The sequence below is a fragment of the Leopardus geoffroyi genome, chromosome C1 (assembly GCF_018350155.1).
Source record: "Leopardus geoffroyi isolate Oge1 chromosome C1, O.geoffroyi_Oge1_pat1.0, whole genome shotgun sequence".
Lineage (NCBI taxonomy): Eukaryota > Metazoa > Chordata > Mammalia > Carnivora > Felidae > Leopardus > Leopardus geoffroyi.
This window is the reverse complement of record NC_059328.1, coordinates 215,914,169-215,934,774: the sequence shown is the minus strand read 5'-3', so window position 1 is coordinate 215,934,774 and position 20,606 is coordinate 215,914,169.

Here is a 20,606-nt window from a genome sequence, read left to right as displayed (position 1 = left end):
AATTTTTTTTTAAGTTATTTATTTATTTATTTTGAGAGAGAGAGAGCACACAAGTGGGGAGGAGCAGAGAGAAAGAAAGGGCGAGCAAATCCCAAGCAGGCTCTGCACTGTCAGCCCAGAGCCCAATGTGGGGCTCGAACCTACAACCCATGAGATCATGACCTGAGTTGAAATCAAGAGTCAGATGCTTAATCAACTAAGTCACTAAGCACCCCACAAGTCTAGAAATTTACAACAAATTTGGAAAGAAATACCTGAAATATAACAGGAATAATAATAATTTTGAAGTAGGTATTCTTTTAAAATTTAAGAAGTATTCTTTTTTATTTTTAATTTTTTAATTAATTTTTTTCATTTTTATTTATTTGTGCTTATTTTAGAGACAGAGTGTGAGCAGGGGAGAGGGGCAGTGGGAGAGAATCTTAAGCAGACTCCATGCACAGCACAGAGCCTGATGTGGTGTTCATTCCCATGACTCTGAGATCATAACCTGAGCTGAAATCAAGAGCAGGACACTCAACTGACTGAGCCACCCAGGCACCTCCTAAATTAAGAATTTTTACATGAAACTATAGCTAATAAATTGCTATCTACTTACTCAAAACAAGTTGAGAAAAATAAAATATACCTGAAACCTACAGTTGAAAATACCTATTTCTTGGAGCTCCTGGGTGGCTCAGTCAGCTAAGTGTCTGACTTCGGCTCAAGTCATGATCTCATGGTTCGTGGGTTCGAGCCCCGCATCAGGCTCTGTGCTGACAGCTCAGAGCCTGGAGCCTGCTTTGGATTCTGTGTCTCCCTCTCTCTCTTCCCCTCCCCTGCTCTCTCTCTCTCTCGAAAATAAACAAACATTTAAAAAAAAATTTTTTTTAAGAAAATACCTATTTCCTGGAAACCTATGTTTGCCACTATTGAGTTTTTGTTTTTCTGGGGAACAAAGGCAGGGGGGGAGTCTTTTGTAAATTATTAGAAATTGACCAAAGGATAAAGGAGAAGAAAGACCTCACATAATGAACTCAGTGTGATATCTATAAAATATCCAAAACTCTAAAATATATCGTTAACATACCTATTATTTCCTATTGCTATATAACAAATCATCATAGAACATAGTGAGTTAAAACAACCAAAATTATATTTTATCTGTCATGTATTCTGTGGGTCATAAATTCAAAAGCAGCTTGGTCAGGTGGTTCCGGCTCTGAGTTTCTCAACAAGTTGAGTTAAAAGGTTGGCTGCATTCATCCTAAGGGTTGCCTGAGGCTGGAGAACCCAATTCCAAGACCGCCCCTCACGTGGCCAGCAGGTTGGTATGACAAGTTATTCCCTCTCTATGTGAACCTCAGCATGAGGGCTGCCTTTACAACATGGTTATAGCTTCCCCCAGGGTAAATGATCTGAGAGACCAAAGTGGAAACCGAAATCCCTTTCATGACCTAGCCTCAAAAATCACACGTTGTGACTTCCATCATATTCTACTTGGTGCACAGGGCCAGCTCGGATTCAGTATAGATGGAGAGATACAAGGGTGTTCAGATAGGAGACGAGAATCATTGACGGCCATCTTGGAAGCTGGTTATCACAGAATAATAAAGACTGAAATGTATGGGTGAGGTCACCATTATCTAATGTTATAAGATAATAATTAGGATTATAAGATAATGCATAATAATATGTTTTCAAGTACAATGAAAGAATAACAGCCAAGCTATGAGTTCATATTTTCCATGGCATTGTAATAAATGTTGCTGTTGTTATTGTTTTTATTAATAAAGAGGTAACTAGAATGAACACAAATGAGTTATAAAAGTATTTCTACAAAAAAATAAAACCTTTTTTTTAAATGTTTATTTGCATTTTTTTAACGTTTATTTTTGAGAGAGAGAGAGAGAGACAGAGCACAAGCAGGGGAGGGGGAGAGAGAGAGGGAGACGCTGAATCCAAAGCAGGCTCCAGGCTCTGAGCTGTCAGCACAGAGCCTGACGCGGGGCTCGAACTCACAGACTGTGAGATCATGACCTGAGCCGAAGTTGGACTCCCAACCGACTGAGCCACCCAGGTGCCCCATTTTTATTTTTTCGATAGAGAGCATGATCAGGGGAGAGGCAGAGAGAGAGAGAGAGAGACAGAGGGTCTGAAGCGGGCTCTGCACTGACAGCAGAGATCCTGATGCGGGGCTCGAACTCACAAACTGGAAGATCATAGCCTGAGCTGAAGTTGGAGGCTCAACTGGCTGAGCCATCCAGATGCCCTGAGACATTGATTTTGACGAAATAGTGGCATGGTCTGTGATGACATTACCCATAAGAGGCAGGGCCACTCTCCTAAGAAGGAATTTTGACAAACTTCCTGAAGGATATGCTATCACCATATATGTTTAAGTGCTATATATTGATGTTTGATATATATATACATATACACACATTCATATATTATATATGTACATATGTGTATATGTACATATATATGTATATATGAATATATATTCATATACATATATGAATATATATGAACGTATATTCATATACATATATGAATATATATGAATGTATATATTCATATATACACATATATGAATATATATATGTATATATATATTTCCTTTCCATCAACATAATTTGAGATTTTGTGAGAAATTGAATAATTTTCAAAATATTAACATTGTTATATTAGTATTAGTTTACGTTCTATGTAACAGAATATGTAAATAAAGTGGCTTAAACAAAATAGAAGATTCTCTCTTTTTTTTTTTTTTTTTTTTTAATTTTTTTTTTTCAACGTTTATTTGTTTTTGGGACAGAGAGAGACAGAGCATGAACGGGGGAGGGGCAGAGAGAGAGGGAGACACAGAATCGGAAACAGGCTCCAGGCTCTGAGCCATCAGCCCAGAGCCTGATGCGGGGCTCGAACTCACGGACCGCGAGATCGTGACCTGGCTGAAGTCGGACGCTTAACCGACTGCGCCACCCAGGCGCCCCGAAGATTCTCTCTTAAAAAAAAAAAAAAAAAAAAAAAAGACCAGAGAGGAGCACCTGGGTGGCCCAGTCAGTTAAGCAACCGACTCTTGGTTTCTGCTCAGGTCATGACCTCATGGTTTGTGAGTTTGAGCCCCGCATAGGGCTCCGTGCTGACGTGGCAGAGCCTGCTTGGGATTCTCCCTCTCTCCCTCTGCCTCTGTCTCTCCCCCACTTGTACCCTCTGTCTCTCAAAATAAATTTAAAAAACTTTTAAAAATGTTTAAGGGGCGCCTGGGTGGCGCAGTCGGTTAAGCGTCCGACTTCAGCCAGGTCACGATCTCGCGGTCCGTGAGTTCGAGCCCCGCGTCGGGCTCTGGGCTGATGGCTCAGAGCCTGGAGCCTGTTTCCAATTCTGTGTCTCCCTCTCTCTCTGCCCCTCCCCCGTTCATGCTCTGTCTCTCTCTGTCCCAAAAATAAATAAACGTTGAAAAAAAAAATTAAAAAAAAAAATAAATAAATAAAATTAAAAAAAAAATAAAAATGTTTAAAAAAAAAACAAAGAAGGCCAGAGATCAGCAGTCCCGGGTTGACATAGCAGCTCTGTGATTATCAAAGACCTTTCTCTCTTCTGCTCTACCCTCCAAAGGCCTGGTTTCCATTTTTATGTTTGCTTCACAGTCCAAGATGGATGACAGCTAGAGCTCCATCAGTCTGAATTCCAGGTTAGAGAGAAAAAGGAGAAGCAGCAGCAAAAAGGGGGCCTACCTCCCAGGGCACCCAGTTGACTTCGGAACTTCTTGGAAGTCCTACCCAATGCTTCTGCTAACACCGCATTCATCAGATGGACTTACATAGCTACATCCACCTTCAAGGAGCGGTGGGAAATGTAATCTTTGTCCCAAGTGGCTAAAATCAGGGTTATTTCTCTGCATTTTCTAAAGAAAGGTAGTAGAATCGATATTGCATGGGAAAATAGCAATCTGTATCACAATTGTCCATTTTTATACAGCAAGATTTATGCATTTACAAAAAAAAAAAAAGATTGGCAAACTAAAAATATCAATAAAGTAAAGTAAAAATATATCACACTGGCAGCTACCTACCGGTTCCAAACATGTTGGGTTGTTTGCCGTTATGATAGGGATTGAGGAAATGTTTAAATAGTTGAAATATTGAGAGTTTATTAAACAATTCCTCAGTGATACAAGTGGCCAGTAAGTCAAGTGGCTTGTGAACATTGGTATAAACTTAGACTGTTACGTCTCTACCAAATGATGCGCGTTACAGACTTATAAGAACATGCTTCAAAGAGAAATGAGAGATTTTTTTCTTTTTTTAAAAAAAGGAAAAGAAATACCGTATTTGTGATTTGAAAGAAATGATAAAGGCTTCAAAGGAGCTTGGAGAGAATAAAGGAGTTATGCCAAAATTCATTTCTGGGGATTCTGAGGTCATAAAATCCTTCTCTTTAGAAGGATGAAATATTTGGGAAGCGAGGGAGATGTGGGTAAGAATGAGGATTGCGGTAATACAGTTAGCAGATGATGAGACTATGAAATCGTTGTATATTACATAGATATATAATTGTGTATACGAAGTCCATATCTGCCACTCCCCTTCACCCATTTGCCCCTCACTCTCCCCCCCCCCCCCACCACGACCCCTCTTCCCTCTGGTGCTAAATTTTAAAGTTAGTTTCATTAACTGAAAAATGCAATCAGAATTATGTTTCTTTTTTTTTTTTAATTTTTTTTTAACGTTTATTTATTTTTGAGACAGAGAGAGACAGAGCATGAATGGGGGAGGGGCAGAGAGAGAGGGAGACACAGAATCGGAAGCAGGCTCCAGGCTCTGAGCCGTCAGCCCAGAGCCCGACGCGGGGCTCGAACTCACGGACCGCGAGATCGTGACCTGGCTGAAGTCGGACGCTTAACCGACTGAGCCACCCAGGCGCCCCCAGAATTATGTTTCAATGAAAAGCGTCCCTATATGAGGCATAAATAAAAAATCACACGTGAGTGCAAAGTTTACAGATTTTACGGATTGCAAAGCCCAATCCCAGAAACGCAGTATGCCTGAAGTCTTCGTTGGGGTCTAAGTACTCTTTGCTGTTTGGGATACAGTCTTCAAAACAAAGTTACTGGGTTGTCAGCACTATTAGACCTTGTGCTGACCTAGCCAATCACTACAGTGGGGGCAGGGGCTCATTTTCAATTCTAAGTTGCCTACGAATATACTTACACAGCTCAAGGGAGAATGGAGGTTAGAGGTTCAGACACCAGACCCAGATTCCTACCGAGTGGAAACTGTAACCAAATTCATGAAGCCTGAAGGACTCGTGGCCGGTGTACAAAACCTGGCTGCTAAACCTGCAAAAAGGGGATGGCTTATTAACTTAATTTCCCCGTGAGAATTTTATACTTCGGTTACTGCGAGTTAAAGTTAGGAATGTAAAAAAGAACTCCCAACTTGCTCCTGTGGTTATAATCGTGTCTCTTTCCTTCTTTCTACGAGGTTAAATTTTAAAAGTTGAGAGGCCATTGTATGAAAACTGGATAGTGAATAACTAGGGGCACCTGGGGGGGCTCAGTCAGGTAAGCGTCCGACTTCAGCTCAGGTCATGATCTCGTGGTTTTTGAGTTCGAGCCCTGCATTGGGCTCTGTGCGGACAGCTCAGAGCCTGGAGCCTGCTTCAGAGTCTGCATCTCCCTCTCTCTCTCTGTTTCTCCCCCACTCTCTCTCTCTCTCTCTCTCTCTCTCAAAAATAAATAAACATTAAAACAACAAAAAAGATAGAAAAAATAGATTTAAAAAATCAGTTCAGGGGTGCATGGGTGGTTCAGTCAGTTAAGATTCTGACTCTTGGTTTCAGCTCAGGTCATGATCTCACAATTCACGGCATTGAGCCCCACGTCAGGCTCTGCTCACAGCGTAGAGCCTGCTAGGGATTCTCTCTCTCTCTCTCTCTCTCTCTGTCCCTCCCCCACTCTGCTCTCTCTCCTTCCCACCCTCTCTCTTTCTCTCTCTCCAAATAAACATTTAAAAAAATCAGTTCAAAGTAGAAATTAAAATATCTTTTATGACTCAGCCTCAAAGTCACACACTGTCACTTCTGCTATATTTTGCTGGAAGGCAGCTATGCTCACCACTATACCATCAATGCTCCACGGCGCTGTATTCTTCTGGGTACACAGAACCAGTGCTGATCCAATGTGCGGGTTGGATCTGGGGTATAAATACCAGGAGATGAGAATCATTTGTAGCCATCGTAGAGGGTGGCTACTACAGAATAATAACAGGTAACATGTCATGGGCAAGGTCATCATTATCTAAGATTAGAAAGTATTCCACAGTGATAGACTTGCTAATGTAATAAAAACAACAGCCAATCTGATAGACGATATGTTAGATGAGCATTTTAATCAAAGCCGTGTTGTAGTTGTTTTTGTCTCATTAAGAAAGAGATAAGTCGAATCCATGCACATCGGTTATAAAGACATTTCTACAGCAAATCAAAACTGGTTTTGATAAAACAATGCTAGTGGTAGCACGACCAACTCAAGGTGGGGCCATACAACTGGAAAGGGATCTTAACAAACCCATTGAAGTATATATTCTTCACGATCTATAGTTGGTCATACACATCACTTGAGACTGTTTGTTAAAAATCCCAACAGGAGTGAGTGAGGCAGCCCAGAAGGTGGCAACAGCGGGACCCGATGCCACCGCCAGGTGGAGGAACCAAGGGAGAAAGTGGTGCCACCAAATCCCGGAGATGGTGCCGTGTGTTAGAGGCTGGGTATGTCCGGTCTGAACTGGATCCAAGGAGACATGACCCCTGTTAGTGATATCTCCAAAGCAGAGAGAGAAGAGAAGAAATGCTTTGGCTTTTCTTTTCCCTCACCCTCCAATCTCTCAACATGCCTCCCTTTGGCCAAACCTATTTGGAAACCAGTTGATAATTGTATTAGTGTCTTGTTGCTGCTGTAACAAATCAGTAACAAACCAGTATAAAGTTTCAATACACAGTGACACAAATTTATTATCTTACAATTCTGAAGGTGAGAAGTCCAGAACCAGTCTCACTGGGCTACAGTCCAAGTGTTGACATGACTGGTTCCTTCTGGAGACTCTACAGGAGAACCTGTTTCCTAGCTTTTCCCAGCTCTAGAATGAATTCCTTGCATTTCTTGGCTCAGAGCTCCTTCTTCCATCATCAAAGCTGGCAGCAAAGCATCTTCAAATTTCTCTCTCTTTCCACTCTCTGCTTCTATTGTCACCACTCCTCCGACTCTACTGATTACATGGGGCCACCTGGATAATCTTTCCATCTCAAGATATCTACTTTAATCACATCAGCAAAGTCCCCTTTGCCACGTAAAGAAACATATTCACAGGTTCTGGGGATTAGGACACGAATATCTTTGGAGGGCCATTATTCTATCACAATAACGGAGCCTGGGAAGTATCACCTGCAGGGCTCAGGGTACAAACACGGAAGGGGTTGGGGAAGGAGTGGATCTCAAGGAAGGAGATCCAAAGCGAGCATTCATCTTTTTCTCTAAATTTTCATGGCTGCAATATCACACAAAAGACCTCATTTCTTTGCCTTTCTTTCTCTAAGCACTCTCTATTAATGAGCTACCGTCTTGATCACATCCTTTCCCCAGAATAGAATAGACAGGGGAGACGATGCTGCTGAACTAGAAACAATTCACTGGCAGACAATGATAACACAACTGGCAACTTTTTCTTCTGGTTTTGAACTTCTAGAAAATTTTTTTTAATTATATTCAGATTTTAGTCTTCCCTTCCAAACTATACAGGTTTGCTTTTCCTGTTTGGGGTTTGCTAAAGAGGAAAAAGAGCAATCACCAAATACTGTCATCTAAGACATTTAAAATCCTTAATCACAAGACATGTTATCACAACAAGAACACTGGGTCTTCATAAAAGAAGTGGATCCCAAATTGTGACCTGTGCAGGACTTCAGCATCTCTCTGTGCATCACTCTCTTACCTCCATATCTGGGTATCCATGATCCAGCATTACACCTCCCCCACTCTCAACCCATCGTCTCCCACCAAAGCACTGCCCAGATATGCAACGTTAGAGGCTGGCCCCCTTGAGGGAAAAGGGAAAAGGGAAAAGGGAGCTTGGAAACTCCCATGGTTCCTTCGTTTAGGTCAGTTCTACTGTTTATGCACAACCGAAGGACCATAATGATCACTGGCATCTTACTGGCACTGGGAAGGAAGGTCAGGCAATGGCTGGTCTTCAGAGAGCAGAGGAAATCTGTGATTGGTTACTGCCACTTGCATTATTCATTAATATCAAGAGTGGCCATGAGGGGCCAAAACGTAAGACTGCCAATGAATTGTAGGTGTCTAAGAAAATACTAGAATGCAAGTTCCATGAGGGCAGGAATTCTGATGGTTTTGTTTGCCATAAAATCCTCAGCACCTAGGACAGTGCCTGGCTCAACTGAATACTGGTTTACTACTCACCGAATGAGTGTATTACTTAATTTCACTTAAAAAGTATCATTTGTTATGACATTACTCCATAGCCAATGACTCACCCTTTCTTTCCCCAAATCATATGTATAGAAAAGTTCAGACACACAAAAAGCTGAAAGAATAATAAAATAGATAATCATGCACCTGCTCTCTAGTTCGGTAATTGTTAACAGCTTATTTAATTGATTTCTGTCAATATTACGTTTATTTATATGTGTGGACAGGCACATGTACTGATTAAAGTTCAGAGATGCGGAACCACTACACGTCTTTATATCTTCATATCTATATTTGTTTTCATATATCTGTAAGGCCATTATCTTCACTTCTGATGCTGGAGCTTGAAGTCCACAGGGCAGGAGTCAGAAGAGAAAATCGATGTGAAATGGAAGAGATTCAAGAGACCCCCACAAGGATGGGCAGATGGCTATTCCTCAGAGAACAGCAGAAGGCTATAGTTGGCAGACTCGAGCCATTCCTGCCACCTCCAACCTTGACAAGGCAGGACCCCTGGCAAAAGCCAGACCGTTCTTCATGGAGCCGAACACACACACCCGGCCCGAGAGTTGAACCAACCGAAGGGAAATCGCAGGGAGGGTGGGCCGGTTGCAGGGCCCAGATGCTCATTCACGCCAGCACGGTGACAGGTGAGTCTACTGCTCAGGCATTTGCAAGACCTGCGGGATGCCTACTGTGTCCCTGTGCCCCCAGCATCTCCTACAAATGTCCTTTGTGGCCCACAGACCAGAAACATACAAGAAAAGCAATTCTGGGAAACAGTTCAGCAGAGCTGAGCAAACACGTCATAAAGCCACCGTCTCAAATTAAGCTTCCAAAATGCTGCCATTTCACCTCTAAATTGTTCGACTTTCACCTCAAGTTTCCCTTCTGAAAGGGCAGGAGAGAACAGTCATGTGAGGAACTTCTAATGGCAAACGTTCAGCTCTCGCGAGTGGTATGGATTAAGTGTTCGAAACGAGCCCTGGGCGCTGCTGGAGTTCAGTTTTCCTCTCGTTTAATACCGTATCTTCCGTTTTGGAAAGATTCTGTTAAATTCGCCTGGCCTGGTCTAGCACTGATTTTTACTTGCTTCCACCAAATGATGGAGTAAGATCATCAGAATCATTTTGACGAATGCTGAAACTTTCGTTTCCTTTGGGAAAAACAAGTTAGCATAGAACTCCTGAAGGGAGCCCACCTCCCAACTAACAGCTTGAGTTTTAAAATGAATCTTTTGACAAATGGCTTTTCTCTCCTTCTCAAGCTGCTACGACAAAATTTCCATTCTGAAAAAAGAAAGCATCATCTCTCCTGTAAATTATCTAAAAGAACTTGGACAGGGGACCTAGCCCAGAAAGAGAGCTATTACCAAGAGATCACTTTTTTTTTTTTTTATCCTAATGACCTATCTGCAAGGCAGGACAAACATCTGATTACCAGACACTTGATCTCCTCAGTTTCCTGTGACCCACCGTCCTCCCCCTTGGAGCCCCCAGGCTATATCCCTTCCCTTAGCTCAAGATGACAGATAAGCCTCCATTGTCTAGCTCGTTTTCTGGTCTCATCTTTAATTACATAATTAAATGTGTTTTTCTCCTGTTAATTTCTCTTATGCTAATATGATTTATTAGACCACTCAAAAAACCAAGGGTAGAAGGAAAAAATTTTCCTCCCCAACGCTTTCTTTTCTTGGCACTCCTTGGGTAGACATTGCTGGAGTAAAGACCAAAACTGTCGAAAAATGTATGTATTGTCCCCTGTCAGAAACAGAGTATCTCTTCAGCTGCTGAAACTTGAGTTGAATCAGGAACATCAGATGAAGAATTTGTAACCAAGCAAAACTCCATAGCAACAAGTAATTAAAGTTGATTATAATTGTAAGACATTTACTCAGGATTTTTTTTTTTTAGATTCTTAAGAAAAATTCAATATGAAAGAATGTCTCAGAATTTCAAGGCATGTAAGCTGGCAACAAGTAAAAACCATTCATGTTAGGTTCAGTCATTCAAAAAACGAGTGCATATTTTAAGCTTGATAAAAAGCTTTGCTTTGAAAATTCCAGCAAAGTCAGCTCCCCGCTGAAGCCTGGGATGAATTGCACATGTATGTTTCTAATCTGTTTGCAACCCCGAGTGGATGCTTCTCTAGTGACAGCTTTATCCCTGGTGGTTTGGTTTCCAGGCTAGTCCACAAAAGCTTGTTTTACCCACATACACCCAAATTACAGCTCTAATCATACTATTTCAGCTACATCTAGCTGCATTGTTTCGTGGAAAATGAATCTTGAATTTTAAGTTGCAATGCCAGGAACACATCCTCCCTGAACCCAAGAGCCAGAACAAGCAAATGTCGTGGCTTTAAATTTTACTTCGTAAAATATAACTCTAGATTAGCGCTTCCCAAAACGTCCCTTGGAAAGTTCCCCAAAACAGCAAGGGAGGGGAAGTCCCACCATCTAAACTTAGGAAATGGCAGGGGAGGAAAAATCATTTTCCCTCTACCTTTCTGAGTTCTTAGTTGAGACCCCTAAATAGAAGACAGATGAACAAGAGAAAAACAAACTGAAGCTGATCAAAATGTACACCTCATCTACACACAGGAGATACCCAGGGGAAAATGCCTAACTCCCCAGGTGGCCCAAACCACCGGTTTAGATGCCATCTTTAGCTAAAGACAAAAGAAAAGAAGATATGGGTTGGGGAAGGAGAAGACAGTCAAGAGAGGTTGCTAGGAAAGCCATGGTAAACGAGGGCAAGGTTGTTGTGCAGAGTCGAGTGGTGACTTCTCCACTGAAAGTTTCTTGTGTTAGAGCCATCCTCCTCTTCCTGGTACAGAGAAAGAGACACCCGCACAAATGGAGATTTCCTTTATGTATGTTGATTTCCCTTTGAAAAGGGTAATTTCAATTCCACATTCAGAGCTTTTCCTGGGTCTGCTGTTTCTCAAAATAATCAGCTCAAAATAATCCTTATGTCAAAGAAACATAGCACATTCTGCTACCCTTCAAAATGCTGCATACCCTCTCTGTGTCTTCAAAGACTTCAGTTCACAGCAGTATATGTTAAAGAATGATTACCAAAGACAGTTTAGATGATGCAAACAAACTTTATTTAACACTCCACGCCCAGAGCTGAAAGTGGGCCAGAAAGCAGGAAGCTTTCATAGGCTAAAGAACAAGGAGGCTGGGTCACCCATGTTGCCCTTCAGCTGGGACCAGGCACCCACCATCAGTTCATGATGGACCCCGTCCCAGTCGAGCCTTCAGATGAGTTCCCAGCCCTGGCTGACATCTAAGTGTTGGAAGCAGAAGGCCCTGCTAAGCCATGCTCCCTTTCCTGACCCACGGGAACATGAGATAATATATCGTATTGTTTTAAGCTGCAACATTGAGGTGATTTGTTGCACAAAAACAGATAAGCAATACAATAGCATTTGGAAATGCTTCTCAAACTTCTTCCTTTTTTAAATGTTTATTTATTTATTTTAGAGAGAGGGAGGGAGAGAGTGAATCCCAAGCAGTGACAGCACTGTCAGCGTGGAGTCCTACACAGGGCTCAAACTCATGAACCACAAGATCACGACCTGAGCTGAAACCAAGAGTCAGACGCTGAGGCGATTGAGCCACCCAGGCGCCCCATACATGATGCCATTTCTGAATTAAACAAGCCTAATCTGACCACAATCTTTGTTATTTCTGATCCACGTGTGACTGATTAACTACAAAACAAAAAGTGAGACTTGTGGGACGTTAATCACTTGTAATATTTAGCCAACACTCTAAAAGCCCAATGATGCACGACGTGGAATAAATGTCCCAGCCAGATGACATTTAGAATGTTTCCAGTCGGCACGACAATTGCTCAGTGGAGGGCATGAAAAGGACGGCATTTTGTTTTTACCACGGACGTAAGAGGACAGCTGGGAAGTTTATGGACGTGGACGATGAATGTAGTTTAGGAAGAAATAAAATGTTTGATACAGTTTCCAGATGAGGCTTTAATGGTAACGAGATACACTAGATAATGCTCCACAATCTATTTTTATAGTTCCTTCCTGGCAATGTGCCTTTTACATACTGAACACCCAACATGTGTCAGTGAACTAACGGATCAGCATGACAAGACTGGCGGTTGCACGGCGGCATGGGCAAGAAATGCGCTTGGAGGGTGTTGTCTTCATTTTCAGATGAGCCAGGAGAGGCCTGGGAACACAAAGTGTTTCAGGGTGTCATGGAAATGACCTGCCCGGGGCCATTTCCGGGTGTTAAAACCACGTTGTCTGATCCGTGGTCTTGTACCTCTGTCCTATACCGTAATGTCTAGAACAACGACAACAACAGGTGTGTTAATGGGGTTGGTGGTGGAATCAGGAGTAAGGGAGAGATAAGCCATGAGGAGCCGAGAGACAAAGAAGAGAGGGTCCACACTTCTCTGAAAAAGCCCAGGCACATGGGAGGGGGTGCTGTCTTCTTCCCTAGAAGGCAAAGACTCCAACAAGTATGTGTGCGAGATGTCCTCGGGGCCCAGAGGTCCTTTCTGAGCATTTGCAACAGCAACACACAGAAACATTCAAACCAGAAGGCAAGAACTAATTAGAGGATAGGAATCTTCATTAGCCTACCCATCAGTATCAAAACTCTAAAATGTTATTCATCAGGCAAGCGCCTTGGTGCGTGAGCAAGGATCAGGACGAATCTCAGTAAACTGGGTCATCAAGATAACCGTGTCTCTCAGACAAACACAGCTCCGTCGGCTTTATCTAGTTTCTCTGATCATTAAAGGCCTTCACCAGAGAAGTCCGTGGATTCACCCAAGCGGAACATCTGAAAAAGCGTGTGCAAAATCTGCTCAAGCTCATACAGGCCGCCGTCCGGTCCTCGGGATACTGGGCCCTGGTTGCTGGTGTTTGTGTGAGTCGTTGATGGTCTTGGGCAAGCCCTGTAGCCGTGGCCTAAGAGGTTCTGGTTTCTTCTATAAAATGAGAGGGACCGAACATGGTAGTATATCACACAACCCCTGCCGTAACAGCCAGCCCAAAATGACTTGGATGGTAAAGAACGGGTCGGCTCTGGAAATGCAGGTGTAGGACGGGTTTGGGGCTGAACCGAACGCCCGGCTCTGTCTCCAGGCCTCAGAGCCTCTTAGCCCTGCATTCCGCCCTGTGCCGGCTTCACCTCTGCAGAAGAGAGATAGACCCATAACGCACGTAAACGTCTCCAGCAGCCTCTGGCACACTCTTCCTTGCTTCTCCCTGGCTGCAGTGGATTCACATGCCCATTTCCGGAGCCGTCGTTGGGTGCACCTGACTTTCCCGCAGCCGGCCACGGTCACTCTGCCCCCGGCTTCCAGGGGGACCGGAGACTGGCACCCCTCTGCCACAGGTGTGTTTGGAGGCCCCCCCAACTCCAAGGACTCAGCAAGTTTTATGAAATGACATACACAAATGAAAACCTAGAAAAATGAAGGAAACCAGATAGCAACATGATATTGAGGCAAAGTAGTTCCAAATAATGTAAGTTGACCCTGGGTCCTCTGGGGATACTGCACGCACCACCCGTGTCTACTGGCCCCTCATCAACTTCCAAAGGGTGCTCCGCGCAAATGTCATCTTTCTCTATGATGGCTTCGCTGCTCCCAGGCCTTCCCTCATGATGCATGGTGTGGTCGCCTCCTCCCAAAGAAAAGGCACTGGCGTGAGTTGCTAAGAGGGAGGTGGAGGCTCTGATCCGTGCCTGTTGCATCCTTTTTAGTACGTGTGCTTGTGCACGCTCATGCGTGTGTACATGCCCGTGTGTGTGGATGTGCGTACGTGCTGTGTCTCTATCCTCGAATCGGCAAGGAAGGTTCTCCAAAAGTCATTGGCCAAACAAAGAAGGAATCTCGTATTTAATGGTACTAATCAGCTTCCTTCTGGACTAAATTCCTAAAGTCATTTTCAGATTCCGGGTCAGAATTACATAGACCTATTTTGTAAGCTTATAGCAGGCCACGGTCTCTTACGAACCTACAAATGAGACACAATCGTTAGTTGGGTAATGATTCCACGATATATTTTATTGCCTTTAGTTATAACCTTTGGCATCAAGATGGTAGTTCCTGTAATAATAGGATGTTTCATTCGACTGAAAAACTGAGGTGGGCTCCCGGAACAATTGCTTCTGTTAATTGGGATCTTTGAGATAGTTATCTTAGCCAGATCTTGACTCCAAATATCACCTCTGAGCACATAGGACAGCTTGATATGTCTCAGATACATTTGCTCCAACACTCAGAGATGAACATACCAACACCCTTGCAATGGACCATTTAGACACTAGCAGGAGAATAGAATCTGGAACCTTAGAGTTTATTTAGCCCACTGCTCTCATCGCCTGGAGATGCCACCAAGGCGAAGTGATACTCCCAAACATTCCCAAGGTAAAAATAATCTGATGTTAGCAAAATAGAAGTTGAATCGCAGATCCTTTGACTCCAGATAAATACAGTTTTCAGCCCTTCTTCTATGCTGACGTCTTCAGAACAATGATGCCCACAGACTTCTCGGGCTCACGTTACGTGCAACCAGTGCGTTCGTGTTATTCAACCCTGGAGACTGAGGAGGGAGCCGCCCCCACCCAACTGTAGCTCTGTCTGCTTAGGCATGACTGGCTGTAGCTAAGGGTGTGCTTTTTAGAACTGAAGCCAATCAAAGAAAAGGCACATATTTGAAATACGTGTCTGGCACCAAGATGGAAGGATATGACTAAAACCTATTGGAAGGAAACTCAGACGGCTAAATACTAGGTTGCCTGGTCTTCAGAGGGTTATTTTTCACGCTCATGAGGACAGCACTTGCAAACATTGTCGTACAAATGAGTCACGGAGTTATTACACGTCTTATGCCAACTGGTGTGAAATAATATTTACAGAAATTACAGGCTTTGAGCAGTCGGCTTCATGCAGGAGAGGCGCATGGGAGCAGAGGGTGTATGTTTTGACCAAGCAGTTTCCCTTCTAGGTAAGACCTTCCTGAAGACTTCATCAGATACTCAAACTGCACATTTGGGTGTTTGTAATTCCTTGCTCTTTCGTTAGTTCAGTTTTAAAATATTAAATATTTTATAATAGAAAATTGATCGGCGTCCTATACTAGAGAATAGTGCGCGGTGGTTAAAAATAATTACCACAATGCCTAGCGCCATGGAAAAATGTTTATAATATAATTCGTGTGTTAGGTTTCTAGGACTGTCATAACAAATGACTGCAAATGGGTGGCTTGGAACAACAGAGATGAATTCACTCACACTTGTGGAGGCTGGAAGTTTGAAATCAAGGTATCAGCCAAAGTGTTCGCAGGGCCACACTTCTGAGCAAGTCTCCAGGGGACCATCCTTCCCTGCCTCGTCAAGCCGCTAGTGGCTGTTGTCTTGGGGCTCCATGACTCCCATCTCTGCCTCTGTCCTCACATGGCTTTCTCCCCTCTGTGTCTCTGTGTCCTCCCCTCTTCGTAAGGACACGTGCCATTGGATTCAGGACCTACTCTAAAATCAAGATGCTCTCATCTTGAGATCCTTGAGTGAATCCCATCGGCCAAGACCCTTTTTCCAAATAAGGTCATGTTCATGGGTTCTGGGAAGACATGTCTTTTCAGTGGGGGGAGGTACAATTCAATCTACTACAATTAGAAAGGCTGGCTATAGCTTTATTCAATCCTGCCTCAACTAGGTACGTATATACGGCCTGTAATGGGATTGGGAAACCAACGCGAATACGCAAAAAGCCCACCGCTGCCCCCATATGCAGACTTCAGAGAATGAAGGCGTTCCGGAGAAGTCCCCAGTCAAGGCGTTAGCAGGCTTGGTTCCTTCTGGAGGCTCCGAGGGATAATCTGGTCCAGGCCTCCCTCCTAGCTCCTGGCTATTCTGGCAATCCTTGGCTTTCCTTGGCTTATAGGCACAAAACTCCAGTGTCCGCTCCATCACCATACGGACTTCCTCCCTCTGTCTTGACGTCTCTGTTTTCTCTTCTTCTAAGGACACCAGTCACACTGGCTTAGGGCCCGTTCGAATCCAGGATGACCTCATCTCAACTGATTACATCTGCAAAGATGCTATTTCCAAATGAAGTCACATTCTGAGGGAGATATGAGTTTGGGGGGAACATTACTGAACCCACGCCAGCTGGCACAGGGTCATCCTGAGTCAGTCCGGCGTGGCTGCGTGGACGGACAAGAAGACCTGGAAAAGGAGGGTGGGATGCCCCGGGGCTGAGCGAGGAGCCGCAGGGACCATTCTGAATGGACCTATGTCCACTCCAGGCCCAGGCCAAAGGAACCCGGGGCGGAAGGGAGCACAAGGCATTTCTAAAGAGCCCTGAGTGGAAGAACCAGACTTAGCAGGTGCCAGGCCCCAGGGCAAAGCTACCCAGCACCCCCAAAACTGTCCAGTCCCCTCCCCCGTGCTTGCAGGGCAAGCGTGAGAACAGAAGACCATCCTCCTCCCCCTCCGCACTGCAGGTGCCTCTGAGATGGGAGAGAAGGTGGCCAGAACCCAGATTAGAGTTTTGACTGTATCGCAAGACATGTGCTAGCATGTGCATATTAATATGTAATAATATGCAATGCGGTTTCTTGAAAATGTGAGATCTCCTACCACCAAAGCTACCTTTGAGAGTTGAGAATGGAATGTCCCCAACCGGATGTGTGTTGCAGAATGGGAAGCAGGGGCGCACCAACCTCTGAGCCGCCAGGAGTTAAACTAGGGGCTGTCGCGGCAGACCTTGGACCGTGGAGGGGACAGAGCAGGGGAATGAATGAATGCATGACAGAGCGGCCAAGAGGGGAGAGGAGGGAAGGGTGGAAACGGCAGTCAGGCTTCTGAGGGGGCCGTGAGCACGCAGAGCTGTGCCTTTCAAGAAGCAGCAACAGTCCCTGTGCTTCTGCCCCCAGAACGACACACATTTCCCTCTTTAATTGTGACCTAGTTACCGTGACACGGTGAACACAACAAGCCTCGCTCTCCTCACCGCAAGCCCCGCAGAGCCCAGCCTAGTAAATCCCGCCACCTAGTGCCCTCCGGCTCAGAGCGCCCTGGGGCAGCCGGGGAGTCTAAGGAAACAGCTCCTTTTTCTTCCCCTCCTCCACCTTACCCACAAAGCCATTACTCTACCACGGCCTACTTATGAGAAAAATAAAGCTCAGATGTCTTATCTGCTCACTAATTGTGTTTTTTCTTCTGAGGTATGTTGTGTTTGGCTTTTAAGGATGCCAGTTTTCTGTTGAGTGATGGCCAAGGGAGTGTCTGTTTGGATACCCAAAGAAAGAATGCCAAGGTCATGGGCAAAGGAAAACTTGGCATGAACCCAGCGCCTCATCCAATTTCATAATTGGCCCCGGTCTAAAGAAGAATTAAATAGAAGGGCAACAGTGTGTGTGTTTAACAGGGAGTTTGGAGGTAAAACAGTCCCCATCCCCACCTGTATGGAGTCCCTATAGCTGATGCAGAGAACCATGCTCCCTGGATTCACTTAATGGAATTCGCTTATGGATTCCATTCGCTTCTGGATTCGCTTAATGCACATTCATCCAAGGGGTAGGTGGGTCTGCAGGGTGGGCTTGCGGTGGTTTTGTAAGAAGCCTGCACTGGCGACATCTGATGGCCAAAGTGATCCATCAGGCTGACAGTTTGGCTACCCTTCTCTTTGCCTCATATCTACTGAGAGAACTTCAAACCCGCTGATTAGCTTTCTGAAGGTTTGATGTCTTTCTTTCTTTCAAAGGGAGGGTAGAATTCAGAGAGCTGAGATATAAGGCCATGAGGCCTGGGTTTGCCTCTTACTGGTGATGGTACAAGTTTTCTCTAAGCCATGTTTTCATCATTGGTCAAATTGTGGTCAGAGTGGGTAGGTGCCCATTAGGGTTATTTTGAGAATGACATGATGGAATCCATGTAGAGTGTCTGCCTGGTTTGTAGTGTCCAATAAATGATAGCTATTATGGTAGGGTGAATACTGGCCTCCCAAAGGCGTCCATATCCTAATTCCCAGAATCTGTGAATGTGTTACCTCACAAAGTAACAGGGATTTTGCAGATGTGGTTAAGTTAAAGATCTTGAGATGAACATATCCTGAAATATCTGGGTCGACCCCGTGTTCCTTGTAAGAAGGATGCAGGGTGGTCACAGAAAAGGCCATGTATGATGGAAGCGAGGGTTGGGGTTTTGTCCTTTGAAGACAGAGGAGGGGCTATAAGCTAGGGAATGAGGCTGGCCTGTAGATGCTGAAAAAGGCAGAGAAATGAATCCTCCCTGGAGACTCCAAAAGGAACATAGCCTTGCTAAAAATACCTTGATTTTGCCCCAGGAGACCCATTTTGAACTTCTAACCTTCAGAACTGTAAAATGATACATTTGTGTTATTTTAAGCTACTCAGTTTGTGCTTCAGCAGCAATAAGAAAAAAATATAGTTATAAATACCAAAATCCTCCCAATATGGCTGGCTCCATGATATTGGTTTCGGGATCTTTCTATAAAAGGGATTTCCTCCCAGTCAGGGAGGACCTCCCAGCCCAAGGATCCATTCAGGGTGAACCTATTAGTGAGTGACATGTTGATCGTAAAAAACTGACCATTAACTATGGTAACACAGTCAAGTTCGGATCATATTTTAGAAATGGGTAGGTACCATTTGGGATAAAATAGGCCTGCCCCAAACAGAACAAAGAGATACAGGACAGCAGGGAGAAAGCTCAGCTCATGTGAACACTGACTCCAGATATAACAGAAAATAAACGTGTGATAATTTGCCTAATTCGGAACTTGGAACGATGGCTAAAGCAATCTACTACCAAGACAAGAGAGCATGGGAGCCGACACAGACATTGGGGCCCACCTTACGCCACATCGCACACGTAAAGGCTTGGGAACACAAGGAGAGAGAGAAGCAGACTGAGCTGGCCAAGGGAAAACGCAGATCTGGGGGTCTGCCAGGGCTGACGCAGAAGACCTTGCAACCTGGAGGGTGGAGAAGAGAGTGGACCCAAAAGAGGGAAGGAAGAGAGAAGTGTGGGTTTGGGACAAATATGCAGGCTCAAGGATGGCAGTTTGAGAAATCTGAGGGTCTCAGACCCATGGCTTTTCTCATTGACCTCTTGCTGTTTCATGTAAATTCTACTGGCAAATCCATCAGAATGGGCAGCCTTGGATGCCTTCTCTCCCTCTGTCTATTAGCATCTCCAGGAGGACAGGTTCCTGCCCTGGGGAGTCCATTTCTTTGGCAGCGGGAGCTGGTGGGTAGAATCACGACTGTAGCAACTATGACAGTTCAAAGATATAGTAGAAACATGCTGCTTTTCTGGAGAAATGGTTCTAGCCAGGGAATGTGGGGGCATGGAGGTTGTCACAAATTAAATCCGGGATTTGGCTTCTCAAAGTTCCCAGGGTGGGACAGAGGTTATAGTCCCTCTGATGTGTCTAATTCTCTTGACCACCAATCCTCAACTGTCTGCATGTGACCCTAGTAGCCCCCTGCAGTTCACTACCTGATCCCAGCTACAGATTTCATGTGCTACTTGGACCAGTGGCCATAGCTGTCACCATGGCAACTATGGCTGGGCTCCTGACCATACAAGCCTTGGGCAGCAGCTAGGGCAACCATAAGAAACCATGTAACATAGCAAGTGTTTTGGGCTACCACTCTGGACAAGTCTAACCAATCACTTCCAGAAAGACTCCGGGGGGCTCTGGCTCCTACCATATTCTAGGCTCCTTGTGTCCTGAGACCCTAAAGCCCACCCATCCAGCACCACTCCTGCACACTATAGCTGCGGCCCCAGCTGAAGCCCCTTTAGACTTCTCCTTATCCCACTCACACTCGTCCACAGTGGGTCCCACATACCTTCCTAAAAATCTACCATTCACATAAACAGAGCTCTTCACATAGGACAGTCGAGCAAGGTGGGAAGTCCTCATTTGCCTTCCTTGGGTTGCTGAAGCACTGAAGATACCACAACCAAGGGAAGGACAAGACAGGTGTTGAGGAAAGAAAACAAAAAGAAGGAAAGAGATAGTCCAGAAAGCTGAGAGTGGATCAAGCTGAGCTTCATTTTAAAAGGTCGGAACATGGCATCTGCAGTGAAGAACATTCTATAGAATGG